Consider the following 19,210-nt stretch of genomic DNA (forward strand, 5'->3'; position numbering starts at 1 on the left):
AATCTAATCTAATCTAATAACTTGTACTTCTGCGTCAAACCTACGACGTAGCGGGACATAGGTTATCTGTTTTTTGTGTACGAAGTGTTAAGCCCAGTTTTTTAAGTTGCTACTTGTTTGTACATACAGAACACTTGTAATTGTGGTCTTTGACATCTTTGATTTGTAAGTGATATATAAAAACAACTTTCTCTAATTAATTCAAAACACATTACTTGTACTTTTTACTTTCAGTATTTGAGTAATACATTTTAGAATAAACTACTTGCAATACTTAAATACAAAAAATGCTGAATACTTCTGTACTTCCACTTAAGTAAAGCTTTTAAAGAACACTTCAACTTCTACTCAAGTCAATTTTTTTGATACAGTACTTATACTTTTACTCAAGTATGGGTCTCTAATACTTTATACAACACTGTTCATAACACTACAAAGACATCATATGAAGTTATGAATTTGTACATTTTGAAACTAAAATGCATTCAAATCATGCAAATGTATGATGTCTTCTGTGCTTACCTGAAACATAATGTGAAAACATGACTTGCACCATTATATATACTTCATTATCTTATCAAAGTTTTTTCATGATAATATTGTTACCATTTCATTAATGTCCTACATTTTTTCAACCATCATAATTCTGTAACTGCAATTGTGTTTCAGTCAAACACTTTGGCCTGGTGATATTTAGAGTTTACAGTGCCACAGACAAATTTGCACACCCTGCAGTTTCCACTGGCCTTTACATTTTGCATGTATCTGTTAAATGTTGTGCTCTATCAGTTTGACTGTCACGTTACGGTCCCCGACCCCTCCCTTTTGGGCGTGTGTTTACGTTGTCTGCATCTAGTTGTCTGCGTCTGTGGATCTCCGTGGGTGCGGTTATGTCTTGTGTTAATCCGTCTCACCTGTGGCTCGTCTCGTCATCACTTGGGGTTTATGTGGTTTGTCTATTTAATGTGCGTTCGCGCAGTGTCCTGTGCTCGTTGTTGTTTGAGTGAACACGTTGTATGTCTGTATGTGATCTGTGCGCTATATGCGCTATATGTTGTGAATAAACGTAACGTTAGCCGTACCAGGTCGGACTCGTGCCTCGTCCTTCCCGCCGAGCTCAACGTCACATTGACCTTGTTTCTTCAAATGTGAATTTATAATTTACACTGGGTGTCAGTGTAGATTTTCTAAAACAATACCAACTTTGATACAACAATAGTCTTGTGTTCTAGTTTGGAAAATATCCCAAATTTGAACATCTAGACCAGGGGTCGCCAACTTATGGCCACCGTTGGCACGCCGAGGCATAACCACTGGCATGCGACACACTGGACCAGCATCAGCAAAAAAAAATTTATAATAAAAAATTTCAGTGCGTTTATATTTGGCGATCGATCGCGATATAATACTTAATTACTTAATTTGTGTCCATTTACACCCCCCCGCTTAACAACATATACTCGCCGCCAAACCGTCCTCCACCCCGCTCAACAATTTAAACTCGCTACTCTGCACACTCATTGACTAGACATGTTAAAGTTGGCACTCCATGTCTCAAGGTTGCCGACCCCTGATCTAGACCAATTTCAAAAATTGGTATTTTTTAAAATAGGTAAACTTTAAATCATCATTAGTTACATATTTGGGATATAAATGGCCCTGATCAAAAACTATATATTGTTACCAAAGACTATATACCATCTGTGTTATACACCTAATGAACATAAACCTAAATGCCTAAATACCTGTAATCTAAATTCCCAATGAAGATGTTTGTAGTCTCCTCTAGAAGAATAGCATTTGACATGCACACTGATTTTCCCAAGAAAAGAATGTTTTGTGAGTCGTATCATGTGTAAACAGTTTAAAAGAAAACCAGTAAAAAGCAGTTTTACTCACCTATTGAAATACTATTGGTCAGAAGAATGGTTGTTTCTAATAGAACCTAAAATAATCTTTATATAACAGCAATAATAACACTGTTAAATACTAATATCTCCTCTTTCCTTTAGCTCTCAAAGCTTATATATCATGGTGGGCCAGTCCCAGTCCTCAGTGGAGATGCCTACACCTACCCCCAGACACACACACACACCCACTCCAGGCCTCTCCTTCACAATCCCCTGCTTACTGGCACACCCTCTTATTACACATGCACCTGTAATCCAAACCTATGGGTCACTATATCCAGTGCTGTGCATTCCTCTGCACTGTCACAGAGCCTGTATATACCTTTGAAAATACAAGAACTGCTTACCCAGACACTTCAAAGAAAGAATGAATCATACAAGGCATTAAATATAATATTAAATAGGATAGTTAATCACTGGCAATACAGTCAAAACATTGTATATTGAGTCTTTGATATATTATTATTATATGGATTATTATTATATGCATTATATTATCATAATGCTACCAGTTTCTTTAGTAGCTTTTCTATATTCAATGAGAAAAATAAAATGTGCCAATGCCAACACAACACAAACACACATTGGTTTTATTGATCAAACAAACTGTAAAGTGTCTGAGTGAGGCAGTCAAGTGCAGATCAGTTCTGCCTCAATAAGGGCAATCTAGACACATCACAAAACAGGTAATGGTCAACAACAGGCAGAAGTACCAGTGGCCATATCCATAAAAACTATGTAGCCTATAAAAGAAAAGCAAAGTCTGAAACAAAAGAAGAGCTGACTAAAAAACTATGGCTATTGAATATAAGCATGAAGCACAAAGTGGCGTTTCAGCTATAATTGAGATATACTTCAACTGAGATCAAAAGAAACTTCAAGAAGGTCTTAGATTTATAGTGTTACCATGATGAATAAAACACTTAATGAAATATGAGGTGTTCTTCAGTTTATTTAAAATTTTAACAAATTTTTGAATCCCTGTCTCAGTCATGTGCTGAACTGTCAAAAACATATTCCTATTTTCATTTATTGGAAATTGTCATGTTACGGTCCCCGACCCCTCCCTTTTGGGCGTGTGTTTACGTTGTCTGCGTCTGTGGATCTCCGTGGGTGCGGTTATGTCTTGTGTTAATCCGTCTCACCTGTGGCTTGTCTTGTCATCACTTGGGGTTTATGTGGTTTGTCTATTTAATGTGCGTTCGCGCAGTGTCCTGTGCTCGTCTTTGTTTGAGTGAACACGTTGTATGTCTGTATGTGATCCGTGCGCTATATGCGCTATTTGTTGTGAATAAACGTAATATTAGCCGTACCAGGTCGGACTCGTGCCTCGTCCTTCCCACCGAGCTCAACGTCACATTGACCTTGTTTCTTCAAAGGTGAATTTATAATTTACACTGGGTGTCTGTAGATTTTCTAAAACAAGACCAACTTTGATACAACAGTAGTCTTATGTTCTAGTTTGGAAAATATCCCAAATTTGAACATCTATACCAGGGGTCGGCAACCTATGGCACGCCGAGGCATAATCAGTGGCACGCGACACACTGGACCAGCATCAGCAAAAAAAAAGTAATAATAAAAAATTTCAGTTCAGCAGAGGCGTTTGTATTTGGCGATCGATCGCGATATAATACTTGATTACTTAATTTGTGTCCATTTACACCCCCCCCCTCAACAATTTTGACTCGCTACTCGGCACACTCATTGACTAGACATGTTAAAGTTGGTACTCCATGTCTCAAAGGTTGCCGACCCCTGAGTTAGACTGATTTCAAAAATTGTTTTTTTTTTTTTTTATTGGTAAACTTTAAATCATCATTAATTACATATTTTGGATATACAGTTGTGATCAAATTTATTCAACCCCCACTGAAATAGTGTTTTGGCCAGTTTGACATTGATTTTGATCATTTCAGTCATCTTATTTACAATTATATCAAAGAGGCACTTATAAATTAGACAAACATAACATAATATTTATGATGGAATAACCACAAATGTCTTTACTGTGCTCACATCATTATCAGTTTTATTCAACCCCCTAGTGACATTATTTTTTAGTACTTAGTACAACATCCTTTTCCAGTTATGACAGCTTTCAAGCGTGAAGCATAGCTTGACACAAGTGTCTTGCAGCGACCTATGGGTATCTTAGCCCATTCTTCATGGGCAAAAGCCTCCAGTTCAGTCACATTCTTAGGCTTGCGCACTGCAACTGCCTTCTTTAGGTCCCACCAGAGGTTCTCAATTGGATTTAAGTCTGGTGATTGCGATGGCCACTCTAGAATGTTCCAGCCTTTCATGTTCAACCATGCTCTAGTGGACTTGGATGTGTGCTTCGGATCATTGTCCTGTTGGAAGGTCCAACGTCTCCCAAGCCGCAGGTTTGTGACTGACTCCATCACATTTTCCTCCAAGATCTCCTGGTACTGAAGGGAATTCATGATACCCTGCACACGTTGAAGCTTTCCTGTACCATTAGAAGCAAAACAGCCCCAAAGCATAATTGACCCCCCGCCATGCTTCACAGTAGGCAAGGTGTTCTTTTGTTCATAAGCCTGGTTCTTCCTTCTCCAAACATAGCGCTGGTCCATTGTCCCAAACAGTTCTAATTTAGTTTCATCTGACCACAGTACACTGTCCCAAAACCTTTGTGGCTTGTCCACATGACTTTTGGCATACTGCAGTCGACTTTTCTTGTTCTTTGGAGTCAGCAAGGGGGTGCGTCTGGGCGTTCTGGCATGGAGGTCTTTGTTATGCAGTGCGCGCCTTATTGTCTGAGCTGAAACTTCAGTGCCCACATCTGACAGGTCTTTTTTCAGTTCCTTAGCAGTCACGCGGGGATTTTTCTCCACATTACGCTTCAGGTAGCGCACAGCAGTCGCGGTCAGGATCTTCTTTCTGCCACGACCAGGTAACGTTTCCACTGTGCCCTTTAACTTGAACTTGCGAATGATACTTCCGATAGTGTCTCTTGGAATATTTAACAACTTCGCAATCTTTTTATATCCATTGCCATTCTTGTGAAGAGCAATAACCTCTTCTCTTGTCTTCTGGGACCATTCTCTTGCCTTCACCATGCTTGTGAAAACACACCAGTAGATGTCTAGAAGGAGCTGAGTATCACAGTCCTTTTAAATCTGCCTAATTGGTGCTTATCATGCTTGATTGCTGCTCGTTGACATCCACAGATGTTTTCAATACCTGATGGAAAACACTGGAATGAACCTCTGTTCTTAGGAGTGGTAGACGTAAAGGGGTTGAATAATTGTGTCAATGAAGAAATCACAAAAAGGCCATTTAATACTTTATGACAAAAAAAATTGATGCTATCTTAGTTGCATTTAGTTCTTTAACAAGTCCTTGTAAGATTTCATTATGAACACAATTACAAATGTGCACTGAATTCCATAAAACCCTTCGCAGCATTGGGGGTTGAATAAATTTGATCACAACTGTAAATGGCCCTGATCAAAAACTATATATTGTTACCAAAGACTATATACCATCTGTGTTATACACCTAATGAACATAAACCTAAATGCCTAAATACCTGTAATCTAAATACCCAGTGAAGATGTTTGTAGTCTCCTCTAGAAGAATAGCATTTGACATGCACACTGATTTTCCCAAGAAAATAATATTTTGTGAGTCGTATCATGTGTAAACAGTTTAAAAGAAAACCAGTAAAAAGCAGTTTTACTCACCTATTGAAATACTATATATCTGTCTCAGTCATGTGCTGAACTGTCAATAACAACATATTCCTATTTTCATTTATTGGAAATTGTCACGTTACGGTCCCCGACCCCTCCCTTTTGGGTGTGTGTTTACGTTGTCTACGTTTAATCGTCTGCGTCAGTGGATCTCCGTGGGTGCGGTTATGTCTTGTGTTAATCTATCTCACCTGTGGCTTGTCTCATCATCACTTGGGGTTTATGTGGTTTGTCTATTTAATGTGCGTTCACACAGTGTCCTGTGCTCATCGTTGTTTGAGTCATTCATGTTCAGTGTAAACATGTTGTATGTGTGCTGTCTGCGCAGTGTACTTGTAATAAACGTAACGTCTGCAAAGAGGATTCTGTCACGTCTGTTGCCTTCCGCGGATCGTTACAGAAATGCTATGACTTTTCTCAAAACCATGGTTCACATAGAAAGTATGCAACAAGCAGCATATACTGATAAGCATGTACTGATATTGAGAAGTGTCCAGATACATTTTCACGACTACTGGCATGGCCTGATGCTGTTGTAGATAAGCAGCTTCTGTCTTCGTATCACTGACAGGTGAATTTGTTGGACCAGCCAGTGAGGTCGTTGTCAGAAGGTTCACCAGTGACATGAAATATCCCATCACTCTTCTGGATGTTGAAGCTGTTTAGGCTAAGATGTAAGTAGTCGTCTGAGTTGTGGTCTTTACGGACACAGCGCCCCCTGCCTTCACAAAGTATGTTACTGCAGAGTTGGGCTGCAGTTGTGACATTGAGAATGTACTGGTTTAGAATGTCAGACAAGTATGTAGAAAGAGATTCACATGATTCCTACAAGGAAAAAGAACCTAGAATCATTACAACAGGACATTTACTGGATGAAAAGTCTGATGATGAGGAAATTAAGTCATTGACCTGTTAGGAAATGTTTCATTCAATCTTTTTATGTGGTTCAGTGAGCTATATGCTTCAAATAGATATGTTGATGCGTATGTTGTGCCCATAAGATTTCTGAAATTTAATGTATTTTAATTATATTGGGTACAAATTTTTGAAGGTGATCTTCTGAAATAAGGCCAATATAGTATTACCTTGTCATTGTAATCGTAACTAGAGCCCCATAGCACACATCCAGTGGCTCCTAAAGCTGCAGCCTCACCAATACTCCTTACCAGGTCAACCTGAGAATCACCCAAATAAAGAATTTGTTCAACTAAACCTCCAAATACAAGCAAAAGGTTTTGAGTGTGTGTGTGTGTGTGTGTGTATGTGTGTGTGTATATGTTTACAGCAGTGCTGTTGCATAAGCCTTGCAGTGAAGCTCCCCACCTCACTCATGAACTGTTTCTTCTGATCTCGTAAAAGGGCTCGCAGGTAGACATAAATGGGAGCCGTGCAGGACCGTAGGGGCAGGGCTGCCACTCTCATTGCCTCCTACACCTGGTGATGAACAAATAGCACCACCTTTTGGCTTCCACTTATGGAGCTTGGTATGTATGCTGAAGGATAAAGGGCTGTACTTGTCTCCCACAGCCAGATCAGCTGGGTGTTTAACTGTGTGGTATTCTCAGAGCATCTCCCTGTATAGCTTGGATTTTCAAAATCATAGTTGTAACAGTCAGGGAACAGGTAGAAGCCCCACAGATACTGTGGTTTCTGTGCAATTCCAAGTTTTAGCGTCTCTTCCATGTAACTTCTGGCAGCTTTCTGGAATTGCTCCTTGGCTTTGCTGGCTACTTGTTTCTGGTCCAGAGAAGGATCCTGCTCAAGGGTGTAGTTGATGGACATCTCTTTGTACATCTCTCTTAAGTCTGTATTTTGGTCAAACATAGGTAGCCACTCCTCCCAGTCAAGGACAACCAGGCCAGGTAAGGAGTCTGGAATGTACTTGGTGAATACTTCTTTGGCCCTTTCCAGACTGGCAGTTAGGTTTCCTCTTTGGGGAATTCCACCATTGTACTGTGCCAAAGTCTGAAGGTCTGTATAAGGAAAGAGCCCAAGTCGTTTTTTGTAGAGAAGTGTGAGGGTTTGGTTATGATCTTTAGCTGGTGTGGTGATGGCATGGAATGTAGACATGTTTAAAGGGATGTTCAGTTGATGGCATCTGGAAATAGGGGCATTCCATATGACCACAAAAGGTTTCTTATCAAAAGATGGGGTCGGTGATTGTGGAAGGGGTAATGCCATGCATAATCCAACCAGGGTCAGTAGAGTGACAGACAACAGTAGCTGACCATGTGTCCGTAGAATGAAGCCGTCAGTAATCTTTTCCTAAAACATACAAAATTACATGCATATTAATGCAAACTTGTTATTTATCTGAAAACATTTACAGGACCACCTGAACTCTGGATACCAACACATATATAGTGCATTACAACATTCTCCTCTGGCGTGTCTGTCTGTGTTTATGTCTGTTCAGGTCCACATGTATCTTTTTATGTGCGTGCTATCCATGTGCATTTATGCTAGTGTGTAAGTTTCCGTGTGTGTGCGTTTTTGTCATTCATGTCACCTGTCCCTTTTCTCATCAATGTTATGTGTTGCATCTGTGTCTTATTTGTGTTTAACAATAAGAATGTGTGTGTTAGTTTGAATTAAAGTGTGTTAGTGTGATGCCGAAGGCGTCGGAACAGAGGCAGCCGGAGACGTGGGTGAGACAGAGGGACGTTTATTCTCCATGGCTCAAAACGGAAGCTCAAGTAAAGCTCGTAGCGCATACAGCGATGCAGAAGTAAAGCTCGTAGCGCACACACAACACAGTGATGCCCAAGTAATGCTCGTAGTGCACACAATACAGGGAAAGGAACTCCTGAAGACTGCTCGTCGGATTCAGTGACACTCGTAGTGGCAATGTGCAGCACTTGACCGGACGACCTGCGGGCTTAAAAAGAGCAACGTAACAAGAAACAGGTGCATCAGTATTCTGGTGATTGTGATGGTGGGAGTGGTTGCGTGCTCGGGGGTGTGTGCTGGGATCGGCTGCAGGCCGGGATGCGGGATGTTAGTCTGTCTTTGTTAGTTCTTGTTTTTGACCATCCGTGAGTGTTGCATGTTTCTACAAACACTATTTGCTAAAAAAAAGAAAGTTCATTTTGAATGTATTTTGAATGTATTTAATTTCAAACCCAACATTCTGAGTTTAAATAATAACAAAAATATGCATACTGCATTTTTGTTTCAAAGAATAACTCAGAACAAATTGAGTAAAATAAGTTTTTGTAATTTATTTGCAGTGCATTAAAAACCAAGCACTTTTTGCTGCAAGTAGCTTTGTCTTCATCTCATGTTTGATTAACAGTACTGTCAGCAATACAAAGAGTAGGTAATTACATAATACATATTAAGTACATTTAGAGATGACTGTGTTGAATTTGGCAGATGTTGACTTGCGAGTCAAGAAAATGAGGTAATGATTACACTAAAGACATGGGTACAGACAATATGTACTAAGGTAACACAAAAAAAAACCATTTTAAGAGAAACATGGGTCAACACACTCATGTTTGAATTATTTATATATTATAAACTGGATAGAAGCAAGCATGGCTAAGATTCTCAAATATCCGTAGTACTTCCTTGAGTGGAGTGGCAGAGCAACATTTGTGAGTTGAGAAAGTTAACTTTAATAAAGAAAAGCAATAGAAATGGTGGTTAACACCATGTATGCACCATGTGTACACCATGTATACACCATGACCCCTCTGTTATATCATCGTTGTACTTTGGCTTACCAAGGGAAACATAAAAGATAAATCTTGACAGTTTTATTCATCATTGTTTTGATATACTGCTCATGCACGTTTATAGAAATGTAAAAGGGAGTAATATTATTTAAATGTAATTGTTGTCATGTATCAATAAATCATTTTGAGAGTGCTTAAATCTTTCTAAATAATTATCCATCCATCCATCCATTATCTACCGCTTATCCGGTAAATAATTATAATGCCACACATTTTTTTCTATTGTGTGGCATTATATTGGTGCAGAATTCTTTAGGACTTTAAACATTCAAAAAATATATATTTTTAATAGTACTTTCTTATTTGCATTCTATAAGTCCTTTTTATTTGTATTAATCCTCCAACATTCAGTATGGTACCATGAGTAATTTAATTTAGCATAAAATTGATGTAGTAGGTTAACAGTAGCTGAACTAGTTTCAACACATTTCCCAGGAATATATGATTTTCTGTACTATGAGATTTTCTGTAATGTTTAATTGCCATGGCTTGCATGATTTCCTCATTAAATAAACATGTAAACATTGATGTTATGCATATAATCCTATGAAGAGCTGTAGAGGCTGAATTTCTGTTTGTAGGTAAAAGTTCTTTTGATGATGATAAACCTACAGTTGTTTGTAGCTAACTACTTTTGTATGAACCTATTATTTTAATGTTTCTCATAGAGTGGCAACTACACATTCATCGGGTAATTGTAGATAAGTAAGTTATACATTTTCAGTCTAACTTAAACACTGTTCTTTGCATTGTTTGAATTATCTAAATGAATGGGGAACAAATGTATTTAATTCTAATACCTTCAAATAGATCAGAGGTTATTACATAAGGCAACATGATGAAGCCTAAACAAAAGACATTAAGTACAAAGGACAATTAAATGTAAAACTGGTATGAGGCCGTATCCTCTGTTGTACTAGACTGATCAGTACTCCCTGATTTTACACGACTAAGCAATATCCACAGGGTAAGAAATGCAACCTTGAGCTTTCTGGGTAACATCAGTGCAATAAAAGATGTATAGATTAAGAATTTCCCAGAAACACACTGATAAAAAAATTAAGACTTGTGGAACTACATAGAGATTTCATTAAAAAAATGGAGAGAATGATCTCAGATAAACGTAGCTTACATAACTTCCAACATTTTATGGTATTTTGTGCAAAACAAGGTTAACTCCTCAAGTGGAAAACAGCACCATAGTATTTAACAGTGCTTAATTTTAAGATACAAAAATTATAAAACTACTGAGTAAATAGTAAAAGTAAACCAAATATTTGAGTCTTCCACATGATTTTAGTATTTCTAGGATCGACTGCATACAATCAAGACTTTGCACTAATTAAAGGCCTATCCTAAAGAGTCTACATATGAACACAGGTGACTACATGTGCCTTCAGACAGCTGAACTACACTCCTCTAAACACAGCATAAGGTAAATGGGATGAGCAGCAGAACCAGAGAGGTTTTCCCCACAGACACCGCAGAGCTCTCCTCCCGATCTCCTTCCTCTTCCTCTTCCTCTTCCTCCCCCTTCACATTCCGTGTTGGCGCAGGGCTGTCACAGCGCTCCCCGTTGTAGCCCTCGTAACAGTGACAGCGAAACCTCTCGGCGAGGAGCTGCAGTTCACGCTGCGAGTGCCGCCCGCTGACCTCGAATGTGCCGTTGCGGTTGCGGAGGATGCGGTAACTGCCACGGCTCAGGTGCAGGTAATGCGGCGCACGCGCTTCTCGCCTCGTGCAGCGGCCGTTAGACCGGCACAAGAATTCACTGCACACTTCTGCTGCCCGGGTCACATTGGTGATATACTGGCCCAGTCTGTGGCTGAGGAAAGCTTTCACCTTGGAGCAGTTGTGCTGTAATGACATGTTAATAGGATCAGTTAATAAAGACTAACATCTAATCACTGTGAAGTATTTGTTACTATTTATTATTATCGTTTATGTCTCACAACGAGCATACCAAATTGGTTTCAAGAATCCTCTTTTCAGAGTTTGCTGGTCTAGTAAATATCCAGTAGTTACATTTTACACATGCACATCTTGTGATGTAGCAACATTAACAGTATTCGGTTTTGTTCTGCCTCAAGGCAACTTGTGTTACCAAAAGAGTGACTGTAATTAGCATAAATGCCCTGCTTACAATAAACATTTACAATTACATTTACACGTTTAGTTTAAACATTAAACACTTACATTTTGCTTGAAATGTCAAAACAGAGAGCATGTGGATGTTAGTGTTTTTCCAAGTTGGGGAAATATTTGTTTTGCAAACTTGGAAGGAAGGAGATGTGAGGGCGGAAGTAATAAAATGCAGCTGCTCACTCTGGAAGACGTGAGGTTGAGGTCCCCCCAGATCACAAAGCCAGCCGCCCCTAAAGCAGCACTTTCCCCTATTGTGTGTATTAAGTCCTTCTGTATAACAAGGATAACATCTTTTATGTGCAAAGAGTATGATACTGTAGAATTAAACCATCATTAAGCATAAGAATGATCATCAAAACTGAACAAATTAGATACATGCTGACTCGACACGCATAACGAGATCCGCATAACGAGATCCTATATAGCTTTTTCTTGGAAGTAACTAAATATGAAATACCACCACAAGAGGGTGCACTTTGTTTCAGACCATGCACATATCACTTGAGTCCGATCAATATTAGAAACCGATGAGAAGTTATTATTAGTTATTTGTAATTTCTACACTCTATACTTTACGATTTACAGAAGAGATGGTCAGTTGTTAATGATGAAATGTAACTGAAATACTAATCCACATGATGAATAAACATGCATTTTGTTAATTATTTATTAATTGTTGTTTTATATATATATATTTCAAGTAGTGTTTTCAATGGACAGTATTTTACACTGTGATTCAGGTGCTCACTATTTACATGCCATGAACAAGGTCTGTAGCTACCTGTGAGAGGAAAGCCATGGCTTCATCTCGGTACCCCAGCCTTGTGTACACGTAAGTGGGCAGTTCGTAGGGCAGTGCGGTCTGTGCGGCCAGCCTCAGTGCCTCCAGGATCCTGTGCTGGGAGAAGTGCAGGTTGCGGACGTTGTCCATGTGCCCTTTACGAATGGCCAGTGCAGGGAAGAGGGCAGTGCTGCTGTTCCACAGCCAAAGCAGCTGGTCGTTGCGAAGGATCTCCGTCACGGGGCAGAAGCCGCTGTAGTTGTGTGCGTGGACGTTGTAGTTATGGCAGTCTGGATATAGGTAGAAGCCCCAGAGGCCTTTGGGACGTGCTTGCGTGCCCAGCTGCAGTGTGCCCTGCATGAAGGCCATGGCGCTCTTCTCGAAGCGCAGACGTGCCAGCTCCTCGATCTGCTCCTCCGTCACGTTGATGTAGGCCTGGGAGACCAGCTCGCGCGAACGCTGCCGGTAGATGTCTTTCCTGTGCCAGTTGCGGCTCCACTGTGGCCTCCAGTACTCCCAGTCGATGACCGCCAGGCCACGGAAGTCCTGCGAGGGAATGAAGTGCGCGATGTCTCTCCTGGCCTTGTGGAGGTGTGCCTCCAGACTGCAGTTCTGAGGGAGACCTCCGTTTATGGCCACCCCTTCCTCCGTATAGAATGGGTAGTGGCCCAGGCGGTTCGCGTAAAAGATGGTGACGTTCTGGCCCGTGTGGACAGCTCGTGGACTACCGCTGATGTGAAAGAGGTCAAGGCTGATGCTCATGTTGTATTTGAGGGTGCACATGTCCAGGGGGGCATTCCAGGCAGCCAGGAATGGCTTGCGGCCCACCAGGGGCAATTTGGCTGGTTTTTGGCTAAAGGCAGCATGAACCAGGAGCAGCAACCAAGAGCAGACGAAGGCACAGGCAACAGGCACAGTCTGATGATGGAAGGCCCCGCAGGGCACACAAGGCATCCTGCTTTCTATCTCACAAAAGAGAATTGTCAATCATCCTACGAGGAAGTACAGGCATGTGATTAGTGAGGAATCAGGTGGCCCAGAACTTCCTCAGCACTGTAGGATGAATGAAGTGGAGGACTCAAAAGCAAATGTTGATTTTAATTATTAGTATAATAATAATAATAATAATAATAATAATAATAATAATAATAATAATAATAATAATAATAATAATAATAATAATAATAATAAATGTGATGTGTTAGTATTTTAAGCTATCTATCTATCTATGTATCTATCTACAGGACATATGTACATGAAATTTTAAGACACAATTTTCTGAACAAAATACTTATTTGGCAATAAGGCCATATTGAGTTATATAGATAGATGTCTTGTTTAAAATCTTGTCTTGAGCAGATGGAATAAGAAATAACACCTTGAGGAGTTTGAGGATTTCATAACCAAAACCATACTCGGCTGACCGCAAGAGTAATAAACATGGCCAGCCACATGCACACACTATTGCAATGCCCACATAGCTATTATCATTGCTGCACTAACCAGAGGCCTGTCTGAAAACTGGATTGCATAGTCAAATCTCTTCACCATGCATGTAAAGGAAGTTTGTGGTCATTACATTATTAAAGTTTTCTTTTTTGTTTGTTTGTAAAGTGTTTACCTTAACAAATTACATTTAGAAGTTTATTTGGCTACCAAGGCAAATATACCATATACAAAACTTACAACAGACTACACAAGAAGCAACAAAGTATGGAATCAATCACCAGTAACCATGGTGATTAATAACATGTGTAGTCAGACATTAATGACAGTGAACTGAGGTTGAAAATAGGGCTCACTGTGGAATGTGTGGATGAAGGCAGATTGCAGGTCCATGTGAATGTTGTGTTATTGAGTGGAAAGAGCTTGGCTAATACCACTAGTCCTTTTTCTACTCAGGACTGGCATCAGGCCTACGCCACGAGTTGGACAAATGAAACTATTTCCTGAATAGTCAGGACTTTACAGTAGTACTCACAAATACAGCTGTATGTTCTTACAGTATTGGCTCAGTAAAGTTTCTTTTGATCGGCACTATCCAAGAACACCACACTAGTCATCATTTGTAATCACTTTTGAACATTCGCATAAATAGCTGCATAGAAAGAATATTCCAAAGGCCAGATTCACAGAAGCAAGATGTCAAGAAGGATTTTATGTGATTGTCTTGTGTGAACATTTATAAGTGGAAAACCTCATTAAATTGTCCAACAAAGCTTTGACCTTGGTGGTCAGAAATACTGTGCATGAGGGCCAGCTATGCAAAATGTGATGACTGTCAGTTTAGCTTTTGGAGAAATCTTTTTTTTTTTTGTGCTTTTCAAAACCTTTAGTCCTCTCTGGTAGTAATTAGGATAAGCTTTTGTTGGTAAAAAGCGGTTTTTATGGAAACTTTGAGCTAAAATCTTCAGAGGAACCACAGACAGCATAGAGTCAACCTGATGCAAACAGTTTTGATGATCTTCAGCTTAGTCCGAATGGAAACGTAGGTCTAAATGCAAACAAGTATCATACTAAACAGCTTTGTTGAGATGAGATAGCTGGTCTGTTTGAACAATGTGTGGATATTGGTCTCATTATTTTTTCTCACAATTCAACAGCTAACAAATGAACAACCGATTGTTTAAATTGTGGTTATTATTGACAAAATGCAAACGTTTTTGATTTTCCCCTGATCTGATGTGACTGAAAAATCTTCCAGTCACTCCATGATGCAAGTTAAGTTGTGAGACAGTTTAAACACAGCGTAACTGATACCAACATGCTTTGTGAAATTAGCTGTCCTGTTAGTATTTTGGAAATGTATTCAACAAAAAAAATGAAGCTAGGTTGCATAGCTGTAACTCTTCCCAGTGTGGGGGTGTAATGTATATTATCCCAGAGTGGCTCATTATCTGGAACTACTTTATCATTTCATCTGGTATTTTTGCAATCCGTCCTTCCGGTGAAGTGACTTCATAACTTTTACAAGGTTTCAAAGTTAGGAGAGTGTCATTTTCCATGTCAAATTTAAATGAGATTACAGAATTTTCAGAATTGCATCTTGTAAATTGATGGACAGTTTAGTAGAGAAGACATTTATGCCAGTCTAGAATTTCACTAGTACTGTGCCAGAGACTTGAGACCTCTGATGTTCAAACATTGTTTCCATTTTATACTTTGTAATCTGTGTATTCTTATGTTAGACAGTCTGCCTTAGTTATTCACAAACCTTTGCAAGTTTAAAAACAGAAAAATGACAAAGTACTCAAACATGTAGCTTTTCACGCAATATACTCAATTGCGTAAAGTGGCAGTATCAAAGCTGAGAAACAGAAGCATGTAATCTTCTCAGCCATGTGAGAAAGTTACATGCTTGTTCTATTCATGTATCTTACTCTTTAGAGAGCACGAATCAGTGCAGAAGCTTACGGTACTGATGTGCATGTGAAAGAGTACTCACCTGAATATTCTGCAGTGTTTCTACACCACTCCCCTTGACATGAGCACCATGCCTCGTCGGGTGTCGCCAGCATGCCAGCATACTTTCTGTCTGCTGCTCAGTCCTCCCACTGCTCTTTTATATACAGAGAGAGTGTTTCCTGAGAGGGAGGAGAAAATAACCACCGAGCCCCAGCAAGAGAACCACAACACTGCGATTAGTGCAGAGGGAGGAGGCTGGCCTGGAGTGAGCATGCACTCCCCTACAAAGCCCATTGACTGGCTAAGTGAAAGTGCTTGTTTATATGCGCATGTGTGTGTGTGTGTGTGTGTGTGTGTGAGAGAGAGAGAGAGAGAGAGAGAGAGAGAGAGAGAGAGAGAGAAAGAGAGAGAGAGAGAGAGAAAGAGAGAGAGAGAGAGAGTGACAGAGAAAGAGAGAGAGAGAGAGAGAATGCACATTTGAGCTTTCCTCAAGTAAACATGTGCTACAACCATACCTCACTCACCTCATCCCATTTTGTCAGCATTACTGGGACTTATTGATTACATGAACACCAATGAACCAACTTAGAGTTCCCAGGAAGCTTTCATGTACGCAGAAAGTTGGCTATTGTTAAGTAGAGACTGTAGAGGAGGCCTTGTACTGCTCGAATTACCCCGTGGCCTGTGATTGTCTTGTTTTGCCCTGTTTCTCACTGTCTCTTGTGGTAGGAGACTAGACATTAGTCAGAAATGTATTTTGGGGATGTAATTAAGCTTGAGCAAAACAATACTTACTAAGGTGTTATTGGTGTGCAGAGGTGCTGTTTTATGCCGGTACATTAAGAGAGTGTAAGAATCAAGAGTGTGTATTCATGTTAACCACAATCATAACTGGAGTATGGTGATTATAAGCAAATCCATTTATTGTACGTTTATGAGTCCACGAGATATCAAACTGTTAAGAAATTTCCATTCCTAGATATTGATGATTCCGTGTACTTCTGCATCAGAATCTTCGTTTGCTGGTTTGTGGCAGAACGGACTGAGTGCAGTTATATTTAATAATGGTGAGTAACATAAAACAGGAAGATGATAAATCCTGCACCTAACATCCGGAGTCATGCAACAGGCTTGGCTAGGATGTATTAACCAACCAACAACCATGATCTAATAATACCTACACAATACTACTGGACAAGATAGATTTCACACACCCTATGCACACACTAGTTGCTTGAACAGAACACAGCAGCAGCTACAATCTGATACTGGCTCGACAAGGATCCAGAAGCACAGCGCACTATGTTCATGGTCCATTGCCTCAACTGCCAAGTACTCAGACCACCAAACAAACCTGGACTGACCTTCAAAACAAAGTGACATGGACACACACAATACCTTGCAAGCTTTTCCTTGGGGTCATCAGGAAGGCACCTCCCTTCATTGGTGTTTCGATGAATTGAGCCCTCAACACCTCCAGAAGGCTCATCAGTGGAGTCTGGCGTCCCAGACCCACCCCCCTCCAAGCTCACAATGTAGCCCATCGCAAAATTACCAACAACCCTGCCACCCGACGGCTATCGGAAAAGCCAAGTGACAATCCTACCCATATCTCAACAACACACCCACCAAACAATTTATCTCTTCAAGTACTATCCTTACCCCACCTACCCTCAGCCCTTCTTAGCCACACCCACTGACTTGATCTCTCAGCTACCTCTGACAACTCCTTTACCACTGCTCTCATCACACAGCCTCTAAATCCAAACTCAGCCAGTAGTCTTGTGGCAGACTTCGCCACGAAACCCCTAGCCCCTACCTCTACAGGTCTAATATATGCTTGCCAGCCCCGCTCTCTTACCTCAGCCACCAAATCTGCATACTTCAACCTTTTCCTTTCATATGCTGCATCAACTTCGTCCTCAAATGGAACAGTTAGCTCTATGAAATACACTATCCTCTTACTTTCAGAGTACAACACAACATCTGGCCTCAAGTTTGTGACAACAATACACTCTGGAACCTGCAATTTACAGCCTACATCAACCAACAGTTTCCAATCTCTTGCATCAGCCCACTTATCGCCAACTTTTGAAACCTGTGCTGGCTCCTTGCTATGCTGCCCCTCACACACAAACCTAATTACTCTATTGGAACTAGCAACTGGCATGCCACTAACTTCCAACCGCTTCTTATCAAGTGCACCTGCCAGTGATTTAAGTACCTGATTATGCCTCCATGTATAACGTCCCTGTGACAAACTCACCTTGCATGCCGACAGGATGTGCTTCAATGTACCACTTCCTGCACATAGCTTACAAGTTGGATCCTCACCTAACCACTGCCCAAGGTTTTGTGGAGTTGGAAGCACATCATAAGTAGCTCCCACAAGAAACTTTATACGACTCGCATCCAATGCCCACAACTCTCGCCAGGTGATTCTCCTCTTCTCTACACTTTCCCATTTCATCCACTGACCCTGCTTACTCTGTCCTGCAGCTTTTGCCCGTCTTACTTCCTCCTCCTGCTCTCGAATAAAACCAGTCACCATTCGTCTTCTCTCAGGAGATGTGGCCTTGCTGAATGCCCTCCATGTATCACCTGACCCTAGTCCTGCCCTACCATTTTGCACCTGCCCTACAACATCTCTATGCTCCAATGCCCTCTTTGCTGCCTGAGTTGCCTCTTGGGAACTCCACTTTCTTCCTGTACGTGTCACTGGTGCCGCTGCTTTGATCAGTGCATCTTTCGACCCCATCAACAACATTTCTCTGCCTACCTTGGCACATTTAAACTCCTCAACTAAGCTTGTTAGTGGCAGTTCTAGTACTCCTCTCCCAAACCATGCCACACTACTAAGACAATGTGGAACCCCAAGCCATTTTCTTACAGCCTTATTAACAATCCTTTCTAGCCTCTCAACTTCAGTCATTGGAATATCATACACTGTTAGTGGCCACCTTAGACGAGGCAACAATCCAAACTGCAAACACCACAACTTTAATTTACCTGGCAAAAAGGACTTATCGATACTATTAATAGCCTCACCCAATTCCTTCCTTAACTCTACAACCTGCTCTTTGTCGTTCAGTGCTGCGGTGTACCACCTACCTAGACTCTTAACTGATTTCTCCAGAATAGACGGTATTACTTCTCCCTCCATCACATACTTTTCTTGTGTCAACTTCCCTTTCACAATTGAAACACTCCTAGACTTACTGGGTTTTACCTTCATCCTAGCCAGCCTAAGATTATCACCTAGCTTCTCCAACAGCCGCCGAGTACATGGAACAGTTGTCGTCAATGTAGTCATGTCATCCATGTATGCCCTAATCGGTGGGAGCCGGGTGCCATCATGCAGCCTCTCCCCACCTACAACCCACTTAGACGCCCTAATAATCACCTCCATTGCCATTGTAAATGCCAATGGTGAGATTGTGCACCCTGCCATTATACCTACTTCCAGACGTTGCCAAGATGTAACAAACTCCTCTGTGCTGAAACAAAACT

General features: G+C 40.7%; 1 pseudogene across 1 annotated transcript; it reads right to left on the reverse strand.

Annotated features, from left to right (window-relative positions):
• Nucleotides 1–3,658: 3,658 nt before the first annotated feature.
• LOC143515212 (hyaluronidase PH-20-like) lies at nt 3,659–15,976 on the reverse strand (annotated as a pseudogene). Its single transcript, XR_013131058.1, has 5 exons — nt 15,741–15,976; nt 12,296–13,287; nt 6,953–7,894; nt 6,715–6,804; nt 3,659–6,454 (listed from the first exon to the last, which is right to left on the reverse strand). The product of XR_013131058.1 is annotated as a hyaluronidase PH-20-like (transcript).
• Nucleotides 15,977–19,210: the final 3,234 nt, after the last annotated feature.

This window comes from Brachyhypopomus gauderio, chromosome 5 (assembly GCF_052324685.1).
Source record: "Brachyhypopomus gauderio isolate BG-103 chromosome 5, BGAUD_0.2, whole genome shotgun sequence".
Lineage (NCBI taxonomy): Eukaryota > Metazoa > Chordata > Actinopteri > Gymnotiformes > Hypopomidae > Brachyhypopomus > Brachyhypopomus gauderio.